This window comes from Hipposideros armiger, unplaced genomic scaffold, assembly GCF_001890085.2.
Source record: "Hipposideros armiger isolate ML-2016 unplaced genomic scaffold, ASM189008v1 scaffold_483, whole genome shotgun sequence".
NCBI classification, from domain to species: Eukaryota; Metazoa; Chordata; class Mammalia; order Chiroptera; family Hipposideridae; genus Hipposideros; species Hipposideros armiger.
This window is the reverse complement of record NW_017731833.1, coordinates 58,742-72,344: the sequence shown is the minus strand read 5'-3', so window position 1 is coordinate 72,344 and position 13,603 is coordinate 58,742. Positions and strand designations below refer to the sequence as shown.

The 13,603-nt window shown below is 48.6% G+C and overlaps 1 long non-coding RNA gene across 1 annotated transcript in view; it reads left to right on the top strand.

Moving 5' to 3' along the window:
- Nucleotides 1-10,712: 10,712 nt before the first annotated feature.
- LOC109395801 (uncharacterized) overlaps nucleotides 10,713-13,603 on the top strand; it is a 47,770-nt gene continuing 44,879 nt past the window's right edge. The window contains exon 1 of the long non-coding RNA XR_002126726.1: nucleotides 10,713-10,827. This is a non-coding gene — a long non-coding RNA (uncharacterized LOC109395801). The remainder of the gene's footprint in view (nucleotides 10,828-13,603) is intronic.

The following is a 13,603-nucleotide window of genomic DNA, read 5'->3' as shown; positions in this document are numbered from 1 at the left end:
AGCGCCCGCTCGTCGGGTTTTTGCAAGCGCAGACCCACCATGAGTTACTGAAAACATACTCTTCCACCACGAAAGTGTTTGTTTAGTCATGGTTTGTAAGAGTGCACACGACAAGGCGGGGAGAGAGAGAAGGAGGGAGAGGAAGGGAGAGAAGAGAGAGGATAAGAGAGAGAGCGTGAGAAGCGCAGAGACAGGAGCAGAACACTCGAGAAGGAGCATGGCGAGAGACACAGGCAAGGGAGGCAGACGGCACGAGAGCGAGAAAAAGCCAGAGGCAGAGAGACGAAGAGCAAAGGACGCCCGAGAGGCAGAGAAAAGCCAGGGCCACAGGAGCGGCAGACCCGGCAGGAAAGGAGAAAACAACAGGAAAAAAACAGAGAGCCAGACATTTTTAGAGTTGGGAAGGACCTTCAAGTTAATTCTTGATTTCCCAAAACACAGGCTTCTAGACCCAGACTGCTTTGGTCCCCACTTCCCACCCGTGCAGTTGAGACAGGTTCCTAATACCTCGTGCCTCAGCGTTCTCGTCTGCAAAATGAAGGCAATCGACGTCCCTGATCTCCTGGGACTCAGAACCTTGTGGGGTTCGTGGGAGGACAGCGTGAGTTAACACATCAAGCAAATGCCCAAAAGACGCCAGTACAGTTATTATCACTTATCAAGCATGTATGTGTCAGGAAGCGTGTGATGTGGGGCGGAAAGGTGCCCAAGACCCCTGCCCTATAATTAGGGGAGTGTGCGCTCCAGTTCTCCCTGGGTCGTCCCGTTGTTGATTTGCCATTATAAGTTGCATTCCCTTTTCACTCTCAAAAGTGTCCCTATGTAAATGATAGGCTTATATCATCATCTTATTTCTGGGGCAGAGGGTGTGAGCTAATGGGGTTGGGCTGGGCCTGCAGCTTCTGCCTGAAAGTGACACTCATGCAGGTGCTAGCGGTGAGGGTGGTTTGTGTTCGCAGTTTCTGATTTTCTAAGAAAAGCTGGAAATCCAGGTTTTTATGTGAAATCATCCTATTGGTTCAATAGACTTTATTTTTTAGATTTTTTTTTCATAGACTTTATTGTTTAGTGAATCGCTCTATTTCCAAAGTTCAGCATCCCATTCAAATGTTTCCTAATCGCCCAGTAGTCTAGCTAAAGCATACCTGTGGTTTGGGCCATCAGGTGGTCTGTTTCCAACCTCTTGACTAGAGGAAGTGACAACCTATTGAGGGAGCAAGACAAGTAAACAGGCAGTTACCACACGAGTGATAAGAGTGCTGACAGGGGTAAGTCCCGGGTCAGTCAGAACGCAGAAGGGCAGCTACCTCTGCTGGTAGGTGGGAATCAGAGAAGGCTTCCTGGAAGAGTGTGACAACTGAGCTGATTGCTGAGAGATGAGTGGGAACAGGTCCCAGAAATGTTAATAATGATGGCAGGGACTTTTCTCCTTGTTGCTTCCCAGGCGTCAGGGCACTGCTGTTAACAACTCTACACGCATCATCTCATTTAAGCCGCACAATAACCCTATAAATCAGGTAGCATTGTTATTCTTATTTTTCCAGGAGACTGAGGCACAGAGAGGGTAAGTAACTTGTCCAAGGGCACAGAGTCAGCACGTGCCATGTGACCCACCACACATGTTTTGCAGCCTTGCTCTAGAAAACTCCACGGACGAGCAGGATGGCGTGTCCAGAGACTGCCAGGCCGTGGAGAACAAGGCGCGCTAACAAACAAGGCAGTCCATTGCAGGGGAAGCGTGGGGTGTCGTCGCGACACAGGGCAAGGAACTGGCTTGCAGGTCAGGAGGCAGAAAGGTGGCGCGAGCACACCTGGGCCCTGCGAAGGAGCTGGCGCTTTTACTAGAAGACTGGAGGGAGACACCGAAGAATGTAAAGATCTGCACAACTCAAACTCTTCTCTTCCCCTCACCCCCATTTTATAGAAGAGGAAATTGAGGCCCAGAGCACTTCCCTCACTTACCCAAGGTCACACAGCCCAGCTCTGGGGCAAACCCAGGCTCCTGTCAGCACAGGGCCCCACCCCAGGGTGTGAAGGGTGGGAAAGGCAGAAGACCCAGGACCGTGGCTTTCAAGGCTTCACACTGAAGATTAAAGAGTTATCTGAACAAGAGAAATTAATCTGCCCAATGCCTTTGCCTTGCACGCCCTGGGTGGACCCAAGTTGTTCTTTTGGCCTCACCCTCCCCACCCACCAGCCTCTTGCAAAGGGAAAGGGCTGAGAGATGACTCTCCCTTAGAAACCCTGGGTCTGGGTTTCCAGGGCCCAGCAGCTGAGGAAAGGCAGCCCCTCCGATGGGCCGGAGCCAGCCCTTTGAAGCCACCACTGGGTAGTAAATAAAGTCAGTGGAAACCAAAGCGGTCTGGTCTGTGAAAGGCCTGCCTGGGCGGGGCGGGCTGGCTGCAGAGGTCTGAGGAGCCCTTCAGAGACAATTCCTATCTCTGCCGCTGATAGATTGATTAGCGTGCAGCTGGGAGGGCCATGCAGCCAAGCCGTTCAGAGCCTGTCTTGTCCTAGCTTGTTGTCAGGGCGGAGTGGTCTCACGGCATCATCCTGCGGCCTGCGGCTGGTGGCCTGCGCTAATTTGCATGGATGACTTCAAACCACCTTGCTGTTGGCTCAGGTGGTGAGAGAGATCCTCAGTGTAAGCACATAGCGCTGTGCCCGCCTCCTACCAGGCCCTGTCTGAGGAGCCACGGGCAGGCGACGTCCCTGATCTCCTGGGACTCAGATTCTAGTAGGGGGACAAAGACAGTGGGGGTGATTCTAGACCAGCATTTTGCAACCTGGGCACTGTTGGCATTCAGGGCCAGTTAATTCTTGGTTGTGAGGGGCCGTCCTGTGCACTATAGAATGTTTTGCAGCATCCGGGGCCTGTACCCACTAGATACCTGCAGCAAACCCTTAGATATGACATCCAAAAACGTCTCCAGACATTGCCAAATATCTCCTGGGGAGCAATGTCTCCCATGCCTGGTTGGGAACCACTGTTCTAGGCCAGAGCTCGTGGATGAAAACGTAATACAGGCCACATGCATAATTTTTAATTCTCTAGTACTCACATTAAAAAATGTAAAAAGATGCAGGCGAAATAACTTTTAAAAGATGTTTGATTTTACCCAGTATATCTAAAGTATTTTAATTTCCATATGTAATTAATACAAGAGGTTATTAAAGAGATGTTTTACCTCATTTCATTCTTACCAGGTCTTCACAATCTGGCGTGCATTTTATACCCACAAACCATCGCAATTTGGGCTGCGCAACACGAGGCCACCCACCACTGCGGCCTGAGGGGTGACTTTCAGCAGACTCTGTTCTCAGCTCATCAGGACAACCTGAAACCAGAACCTCTGTTCAAAGCGTGGGGAGCAGTGCTGTCACCTAAGAACGGTCAGAAATGCAGGGATCAGGCCCCTCCCAGACCTGCCAATTCAGAACCTGGGTGCCCTTTAAATCTTGAGAAGCGCTGGGCCGGGGGGGCAGGGAGTGGCGGGGGGACACAGTTCCCAGGTGCCAGGCATCTCGGGGGTGACTAAGTCCATGACATGAAGCCCTAGTTCAGTTAGCGGACGTTGTATCTTCCTGTTAACTAACCCATGAGTCCCAGCTTCCTGTCTATGGAATGGGGATTATTAACGCTCTTTGTTGGGGTTGGAGTAGAACTTACTAAGGGCAAGCTTTACCGTGCCCCTCTCCTCCCAGCCTAGGCTCCCCTGGACTTAGGCGCCTTCCCCCAAGGTTGGGGAGGGGTGAGAGGGAGGCAGTTTCTGCCGCCAGCAACACTGCCCCAGTTTTAGGGCCCACCTAGGTGGGGGACAAGTGGTCTGAGGGGCCTGGGTCTGGGGTGAGACCCTCACTCTGAAACAGGAGGTGGGTGTGTGCATAATGACACACACTCATGAGCTGTCACGGGAGAGTGTGTCTGTGATGGGGGTTGCGGGGTAGAGGTGGGGGGACAAAGCCCTCTTGGCTCTGTCACCTATGTGGACTTCTGGCCCCAAGGCCAGAACATTATAAAATGGTTATCAAGGGGCTACAGGTTGGCTGTTTTCTACCCCTCCCCTCCCCTCACACCTGTTCTTCCTGGGGAGGCCACTGTCTAGGTCTCACCCTTGCGCCCCTCCCACCAGCCCAGAAAACACGTAATGCCCCGCCCTGCCCTTAGAACCTCAGCTCCTCTGCATTTCTAGTTACAACACGTCCAAATTAAAGGTGCTTATCTCAAAACCCCAAGGCAGCCTTCACCTGGGGCTCACTTCCCTTTCATCCGGCCTCTGGGCTGACTCCCCAGGCAAGCAGGAGGGGGCGAAAGAGAGGTCAGGAGAGGGCTGAAGCCAAAACTGTGGTGAGAGGAGGGTCCCCGAAACTGTCCCACCAGGCAGAGTGGGGTTCAGATTAAACCAGTGAGTACAACCTGCAGGCAGAGATCAGCATTCTGGGGTGAAGGGAACCCCATTCCCCTTGGTTTCCCCTTCCCACCGAACAACCAGAGAGCTGCATTGGGGTTCATGCTGTGGGTCACTCTGGGGTGACAGTCATATCTATGGGGGTGAATAAAGCCACAGTTGTGATTTGGAAATATCACCCTGGACCAGGTGAGGACTTTAAAAAGAGGCCAAAAAAGGAAAAAGATAAGGGGAAAGGAAAGGAGGGAGGGAGGAGAAGCCAGGAGCACATGAAGTGACCAAAAAAAAAAAAGGAAAAGAAAAAACTGAGAAAGGAGGCAAGGCAAGAACAGATGAAGAGAATTAGATTTATTTCACGCTTAACATGTCATGGCCGTTTTGCTGTTATTTCCCCTTTTCCTTTTCATTGTCCTCCATTTCATCCCCATTTTGCAGGCAAGGAGAGTGAGAGGTCCCTGGGCTGGAGTGCCCCTTCCTAGCTTGGTGACCTTAGATCACTTAAGCCCTCTGGCCCTCAGCTGCCCCATCTGTAAGATGGGTAATTTACAGATAACTTTTCAGAGCTGTCAAGTAAAGGAGATAATACATGTGGTATGGAGCACTTGTCCCCACACCCGAATAGTTATCAGCACGGTTACTTTTACGCGAGTGGCTGGAAGCCACAGTGCTAGCGAAGAGCCACTTTCGACTCAGGTCGGCTGAGCCCAGAGAGCTCACACATGTCCCCACGCCGGGCTGACTCACTGGCAACCCAGGCAAGTGGCACCTAACCTCTCAACCCTCTGTCCCCCGGGCATGCATTTACACACAGGGAGTGGACACTTACTGTTTTTGCCTGCCTGGCAACCATTCCCTTTTATTCTGGAAACAGCATTTACCTCTTTCTCAGTCTGTGAGATATTTTTGTTGAGAAGGAAGCATTCTTTCAAGTGAGTTCCTCTGGGGTGACAGTCATATGTAAGAGGGGGGAGTACCATAAAAGTAAATAAAGCCCCCATTGTGATTCAAAAATATCACCTATGGGTGATGGGCCTATGAAGGCAGAGTTGAGAAATACAGAATGACAGATCCCTAACACTATCATTTGGGCACCTGGATACAGCTGTGCCTGAAGCCATCCCCTGAGGTTTTTTTCCCCCTCTAGCTGATTTAAATTCAGTTTCTGTCCCTCGCAACCAAAAGTACCTGACTGACTAATATAAGGCTTCTCTGATTCTAAGGCTCACGTACCTTAAACCATACCAGATTGACTCAACAGTATAGAGACTAAAGAGGAAAAAGGCAAAACAAATAAATCAAAAACTTTCTCTTTCTTGCTCTCTTTCATCTTATAAATAGGGTACCTCGGTTAATGGTTGCTAGATGAGTGTACAAACACGTTCAAGAAAGTCCTTTCCTATTACCACTTATTAATAACCTGGTTACCTACAAAAACATCATGATTCTTTGGGTCAGTACCAGCGTTGCCCACACGGCACCTATATCAGTTCTACGAAAATATATCAAGCTTCAATTCCGGTGCCTCTGAGCAAACTAGAGTTGGTGAAACCTAATTAAAAATATGTATCATTCTATCCAGAGTTGGGAATTGTTCTTGCCGTTGACCTCCTCCAAAGTAAGGGCCATTCAGCAAATACTTACTGTCCCCGTCCGCGTGCCACTCTCCTCAGTTGTCTTACTCAGGATAATCAAGATAAGTAAAACCATTCCATTTCTTAGATATTTAACATTCCAACAAACAGAAAAAAGCTCTCTCCTCACCCTTCCCGAGGCTGTATGTCTTCCCTCTCCCACTCGTAGAACGTGACCTGGAAGTTCACGGTCTTGACCTCAGAGCTGGTTTTCTTTCCATCTGCTAGGATGTTGAGTCACTGAGTCATCAAGAGGAATGTCTCCCACTGAACATCACACCAGAGCAGCTAGACTTCCAGCTATGCTGGCTGGTGACCTGGTCACCCCTGAGGGGACGAGATGGGAGATGTGGGAGGTGGACAGCCTGCTCCACGCAGACGGTCACCCCATGGTGACCTTACCTGCCAAACCAGTGACTCACCCCCCCGCCCCCCAATTTTCCCCCCTCCTAGCCAGATCTTGCTCATTTGGAATACCTGAGGGGAATACCAGCCTCCCTGCATTTAGCGAAAACACATGATTGTGAGCTATTTTTAAAGGTGTGACATTTTCTTACTTTCAAATGGAGGCCGCAACCCTGCAAAGCCAGGGTCTTCTGTTAAAGCTGCTCCTGCTTTAATAAACACATGAGAAGCCCCCTCTAAGAGAAAAAGTTAAATAAGCATGGACAGGGCCAAGGCGGTTTCCTCTTTTTTAAAAAGATTTTTTTCATTGTAGTAAAATATATATAACATTTATTGTAACTATCTTTCAATGTACAATCCAGTGGCATTGAGTACATTCACAGTGTTGTGCAACCATCACCGCCATCCATTTCTAGAAGTTATTCACCATCCCAAACAGGAACTCGGTACTGATTAAACAATAACTCCCATGCCCTCCTCCCCTCAGCCCCTGGGAACTACTCTACTTTCAATTGCTGTAAATTCATCTATCCTAGAGACCTCATACAAGTGGAATCAGGCAAAATTTGTCTTTTTATGCCTGGCTTATCTCACTTAATGTCTTCAAGGTTCCTCTATGTTGTAGCACGTGTCAGACTTTCATTCCCTTTTAAGGCTGAATAATATTCTAGTGTGTGTATACGCCATATTTTATTTATCCATTCATCTGTAGATAGACATTTGGGTTGTTTTCACCTTTGGCTATTGTGGTGGTTAAAGACTTTTTTTTTTAGTAATTAAAAAGTCCTCTCTTCTTGAAGTTCACTTGTACATTAAGACTAAAATGACCAGTTCTGACAACTTCCCACAAGTGTTGTGAAGATGGCATTAGATCCTGGGTAGGGAAGTGTCTTTCAAAACTCTAAAACGTCCTGTAAAAATGTTCTCACCTTGTTTATACTATTAGTTTAGCAACCTTTTTCCCCATAGAGATAAAAGGAACCCTAGCCCTAGCCTGCTTCCAAAGTAGAATACAGTTTAGATGGAAATGGTCCAAATAGGCGAGGTTTTCTGGGGCTGCTTGTATACAACACCCTGTCTCCATTCTCCCCAAAGCAGAGTGCAATTGTACAGAATGCCTGCTTTGCCCAGGACAGGCTTCTGTTAATGACTCAGTATTCATCTGTTAGCTTTGGGACATGTGCCTTGGTTTCCTTATCTGCAAAGTGGGGACCAAAGTAATAGAACCGCCCTCATAGCTTTGTTGTGAACATGAATTGTAATGATCGTGGAAGGTTTAGCACAGGGCGTGGTGTATGGTGGGCATTCGATCAATGTTAGCTGCATTTATATTATTTATGTACTCCTTATTCCTTCTTTAGGAGTATTTTTGCCCTGACCTTCTCAATTGTTAACACATAATTAAAGATTAAATGATCTCAGGGCGGTAAAAAGGCATCAATTTCAGAGACCAAGGGTCTCTGCCATTTTAACCGATGTTTTAAGCAGTTGCCTGGTAATGGTTAAGAACTCTAGTTTAGGAGTCAGATCTGATTTAACTTCGTAGCTGGTTTCAGATTAGCTGGATATTGAGTTCCCTTCTCTGTATAATAGGATAAGACCAGCCTCTTAAGCTTATAGTGAAGATTAAATGGGTTCATGTCTGTGCAACCTTGCAACTAGGTGTTCAGCACCAAGGGCTGTACTATTTATTAGCATCTCCGCTCGACCTAGCACGGTCTAAGGTGCTCAATATAAACTGGCCCAAGTGACAGAAAACAAACATTGCTCCACTGAAAGTAGATGAATCCAGCGAATCTTCCGAAGAGAATCATAAGAAACTGCTCCATGGAAAAAAAGATAAGAAAAAACCCCCAAACTTTAGCAGATTAAAAAGTCAGTTCTGTCAGGCACCTGCTGCTGTCTTTGGGCTTCGATATTTTTCAGGGCTTGTTTCTAAGACCCTGGAGCCACAGGGCTTTGAGACCGTGACAATCCGGTCCCATAAGGCACGTGGGCCTGCAGGGCGCCCCCAGAGGAGGACCCTGGACCCGCAGCCCGTCTCCTTGGGCCGCCGCCCTTGACCCAGTAGTTTCCTGAGTGGGCCGAGCTCCTGGTCACTCTGGGCGCGGGCTGGTGTCCCCCAGACTGCCAGGATGCTATCGTCTCCATGACAACAGAGGTGAACCAGAAGGCGCCGCGAGCAAGTGGTGTCATCCTGACACCGAAAGCCCCCGCCCCCGCCTGACCCCCAGCGGTGGGATTCTTCTGGGCAGGCGGTGCCGTCGCCCAGGCCGCGCAGCTCCGTGCCGCCGGCGGGCGCCCCCGGGAGGGCAGGCGCAGGGCCCAGGGCTGGCCCCCTGCCCCGCCACCCCGCCCGGCTTTTCCCGGGAGGAGTCCTCAGCTCCTGGGTGCGTCCTCACTGACAGGCCGAGAGGGAAAATCATGTCTTTGCCCAAACCAGTTTTTTCCTCTACTTTTCCCAGACTTCCCAGGAGGGTCCGAGCATTCCAACGAGACCACGTTTGGGTCAACGTGAAGGCCCTCGGGCTCCCAGCCGCTCCCCGGGGCCGGCCTAGGTTTCCCGAGAGACTCGGTGCTGGCCGGTGCCAAGGAAACGGCCCGGATCACAAGGGAACCCGGTGTCTGGGTGGACGTGGTCCAGACAGCGCTGGTCTCCATCGCCCTCTGCTGGGCAAACGACAGAGTCACTCTCAAGTTCCCTCTGGAACCTCCTGGGTATTGGGGCAGGGGGTGGGGATGGTTGTGTTTTGGGGGTGGGGTTGCTGGGCTGGAATATTAGAGATCACCCTCCTCATAAAGCAGACCAGGTAACCAGCTCAGAGAGGACAAGGGACCTGTCCCGCAGCTACCGCAGGACCACGTCGCGGGCAGAAGCTGCGTTGCACAATCTCAATGCTCTCCAGTGAGGCCTTCCCACAGCGGGCTCCTGTCTCTGAGGTTTGCATTACGTGCGCCTGCTGGGAGGACTTGGCCCATCACTGCATCACACCACCAGTTCTAACTGGGATCTGGACCCTGACCCTTTCAGGAGGGACGCAAAGTCAAAACGATTTGCATAACAATACTATTTTTCACTACTTGTCTCTCATGTGTGCAGTGGAGTTTTCCAAAGACCGCATGATGTGTGGTGCTGCAACGGGCTGAACACAGAGGCAGCAGTGAGAGCCCACCTGCCTTCTATTAAGGCAGGCATTTAAAGAGATTTGCAAAAATGTGAAACAATGCCGTTCTTCCCAGGAATTCTTTCTGTTGTAGAAAATACGGCTACTTTCATAAAACATGTGTTGATCTGTATTGTTTATTATTTCAAAGTGAATTAACAACGTTTTAAAAGTGTATTTGTTTTATTTCGAATATGGCAAATACTGATAGATATAACCCACATAAAACAAGCTCATCAGAGTCCTCAACAATCCCTAAGAATGTAAATAGTCCTGAAACCAAAAACTGTGAGAACAGCTGCTCTACGTAAAGTAGCCTCTTCCTAGTCATGTCATATCACTCTTTTATTTACTTCACAGTCCTTTTCACTAAAGAAATTACCTTGTTTTATTTATATATGAGTCAGCTGGGGATGTTGTTAAAATGCAGATTTGGGTTCCAGAGGTCTGGGGTGGGGCTGAGAGTCTGCATTTAACAAGATCATATGCGTTGCTGGTCCAGAAAAACTGTTCTAGGGTTTGCTCAGGCCCTTTCAGGCGGTGCTTGCCAGCGACCCCTCAGGTGAAAACACACCAGATGGTGGGTGGCCAGTGTCAGCAGAGAGAGAGAAAGTTTTTACGGTGAGAACCAGTTCCTCTCTGCTCGGGGCTAAGGACCACTGGAAAAAAATTGAGGGTCAGCTCATTCGCATATCCGGAGAAGTAAAAAAACAGGTGTTGGGGCTTAAGAGGAACTGGAGCTGCCTTTGAAAATATGCATTGAGCTTCAAAAAGTAAAGAGCAATTGAATTAGTGAGCATTAAATCGGATATGCTAGGGGCTACATTGCTGAAAGCTACTCATAGAATTAGTCTTCAGCTGCAGTTCTGGAATCTGCTAGAATCATCCTCAAACCTGAAAGCACAGGGTGGAGTGCTGAACAATGCGCATTTTAGTTGCCTTGAAAAAAAAACCTTTACTTCGAGAGGGGGAAGGATTCTAAATATGCCACATAACATTTGCATTGGGGTGGAAAATATATTTAAAACCAAATTGCGTGTAACTGCTTCTGCTATCTAATTTGGGGCGGTAGTATAATTCACATCAGTGGAAAAATGAATCTCTGTACTGGGTCTTTCCACTTACAGAAGGGAAGAAAGAAGACTGACGTAAACCCTTTGCCAGTTGGGTTATACCGCCAGAGAAAGGGTTACACACTCAAAAGCTTCCAGAGGCCAGGTGAGTCACACCAACCTGGAGCCCAGGGGGTTCTGGTAAAGATCAGCCGCTCAGCCTCTCTACAGGGCAGCAATTGTTCCACTCCAGCTGGTCACTGCTGTGTGTGACCCCTTGTTGTGAAAGCTTCCCTTTTTTTGAGAGAGAAGCCTGAAACCAGGGTATTATGTGAAATGTATCTATTTTTCTAAAATGTTAGGAAGAAAATAAAATTAAACAATCAAACAAATTATGGTGCTGGGCCAAACAGAGCACATCCTCCAGCTGAGATAAACGAGGTAGGACCCAGGTGATAGGGGCCTGTCTTTGGCCGAGTTCCAAGCTAGACAGTACATGAGCGAAGGGGGCGGAGGGAGATAGTAGCATGCTTTGCCTCATCAATGCAGAGATTTCCGTTTTCTTGTGGGAAAGGAGCAGCCCAGATGGAGGGGAAAGAGGAGCAGAAAATGTGAGGGAGAGAAAGGGGAGAAATTGTGTGTGGGGTGTGGGACGCGCAGGGGCGAGAGTAGGGGAGGACTGTACCTCTGTAGGTCAGGGAGTTTGTGGAGGGCTTCAGTTGTGCACTCAGGGAAGGAGGCTGTGTGCCACCTGCTGTTGGAGCTGAGCGGTCAGAAGCTATCAGTTGCCTGAGGGGAGGTGCAATTGAGATAAAACGGTGGGAACAGGACCCGCCTCTTGACTCGGAGAACAGAGTCCCAGGAACTGCCCAAAAAAACCTGGTCTTGCCTGGAGAGGTAGGCAGGGGCCTTCAGTCACTTTAGTGTCTAAGGAGCAGGCAAGACCCCAGCAGGCCCCCTCCACAGGGTGCTGACCCTTTACAGGATCTCCTGGTACCACTGTACCCTGTATCTGCCGTTTGAGTGAAGTCATTTACTTCTCTGGGCCTCAGCTTCCTTTTAAAATGGATAATAATAACATCTGTGTCACCTCCCCACAAAGTTCCGGCAAGGGCTGACCGAGGTACTATATGAGAAACACTTTGTGAAAGAAGAGAACCAGATACATGGGAGGTCCTGGTGACAGATGATATTCAGTTGCTCTGAACACAATGCTACTTACCTGATTAAAACTGCCTAACAATGACGGAACAGCACTATCCCCATTATACAGAGAAGAAAACTTGGCGGGCAGTTGGCACAACCAGTTCTGAATGACTCTAAGTATTATAGTCTCAACAGCTATGTGCCATCTTATTTTCATAATCATTCTTAACATTATGCTGGCTGCGTATTAGAGAATATTGATCTTGTGTGTGGTGGGTTTTTTTTTCTCTTAATATGTTAGTTTTAGTGAGTAGTACTTACTAGGATTTTTAAATAGTGTCTTGGCCATTCATTCAAACACAGGTCTAGTGAAAACCTACTATGTGCCAGGCTTGGTGCTATGTATTAAGAATCCTCCATGAACAAGAGACGGAGGGTCTCTTGCCTTCATGGGACTTACAAGGCAACAGTGGAGAAAAAGCACTAGACCATTACAGTGCCACGTGCCAAAGGGAAGGTTTGGTCTGAGGGAGGACGGGACATTCCTAAGTCTACAGAGTCAAGAGGAGTGAACGGAGGAGAGCTGGTGCACAGTGAGACGTGTTCCCAGCAGTGGGAACAAAGAGCAAGCGAGACCGCCAGGAGGAGAGAGAGGGTATTCAGCAACGAAGGAAATGAAAGTGATACTCTTAATTTAAAAAAAAACAAACAAAAAAACAGATTCTTGCCGAATGCTGTTCTTTAAACTTGATCAAGATATACTTGACATACAATAAGATTACGCGCATTGAAAGTGTACAGACTGATGAGTTTTGACATTCTTAGACACCTAGGAAACCACCGAGAGGGTGAATCCCATCACCCTTCAAGGTCACTCATGCTGTAAAAGCCCCCCCTCCACCCCTCCCCACCACTGGCAGCCACCGAGCTGCTTTCTGTGACTATCACTCAGTTTGCATTTTCTAGAATTGTGTCAACCGAATGTGTCATGTCGATGAAATCATACAGCGTGTACACGTTTACCAAGCTTCTTGTGCCCGGTGTAATTATTGTGTGATCTTTCCTTGTTGCATATGACAATGGTGCCCTTCCATTGCTGAGTCATATCCTGTACTGTTTGGAAATCGGCTTTATTTTATATTTTGTTTCCACTTAATATATCAAGATAGCTGGGCTCGAGGTCAGATTGCCAGAGGTCAGCTATCGGCCATGCCACTTACAAAGGGATGACCTTGGGCAAGAAGCTCCAATATGCTACCAGTTTCCCCAGACCTCAACGGCCATGTCTGCTAAAATGGGACCCCAGGAGCACCCGCTTGGGAGGCATGCTGTGAGTGTGGACAAGATTATGTGTGTGCCTGTGCTTAGAATGGCTCAATAAAAGGCATCGGGAAGGTTATTGCTATTATCACTGCTACAGTTAACACATGGCACATTTTAAGAAAAAGTCAGACATAGCCATGGAACACCGATGTGACTCTGAAGCTCTACAGCAGGGAACAGAGACCAAGTTCCCTGCCTGGTGACCCATCAGGATCCAAGGCGGACAAAGCAGTTTCCTCCTTCTGGTTGCTCCTCAAATTCTCTTCCTTGATAGAGCACAGTGGCACCAGAAGTGGGGTTCGGGCTGGGAACAAGCTGAAAGAGTCTCTACGGGCAAGAGAAATGGGAAGATGGGTTCACTGCAATCGATTTGGTCCTGCAGTCACACCTCATCATTCCAACCCCAGAGACCCACACCGTCCTCGACTCTCGCTCAAATAACATTAGATCATTTCTAACTCGCAATGACTGTG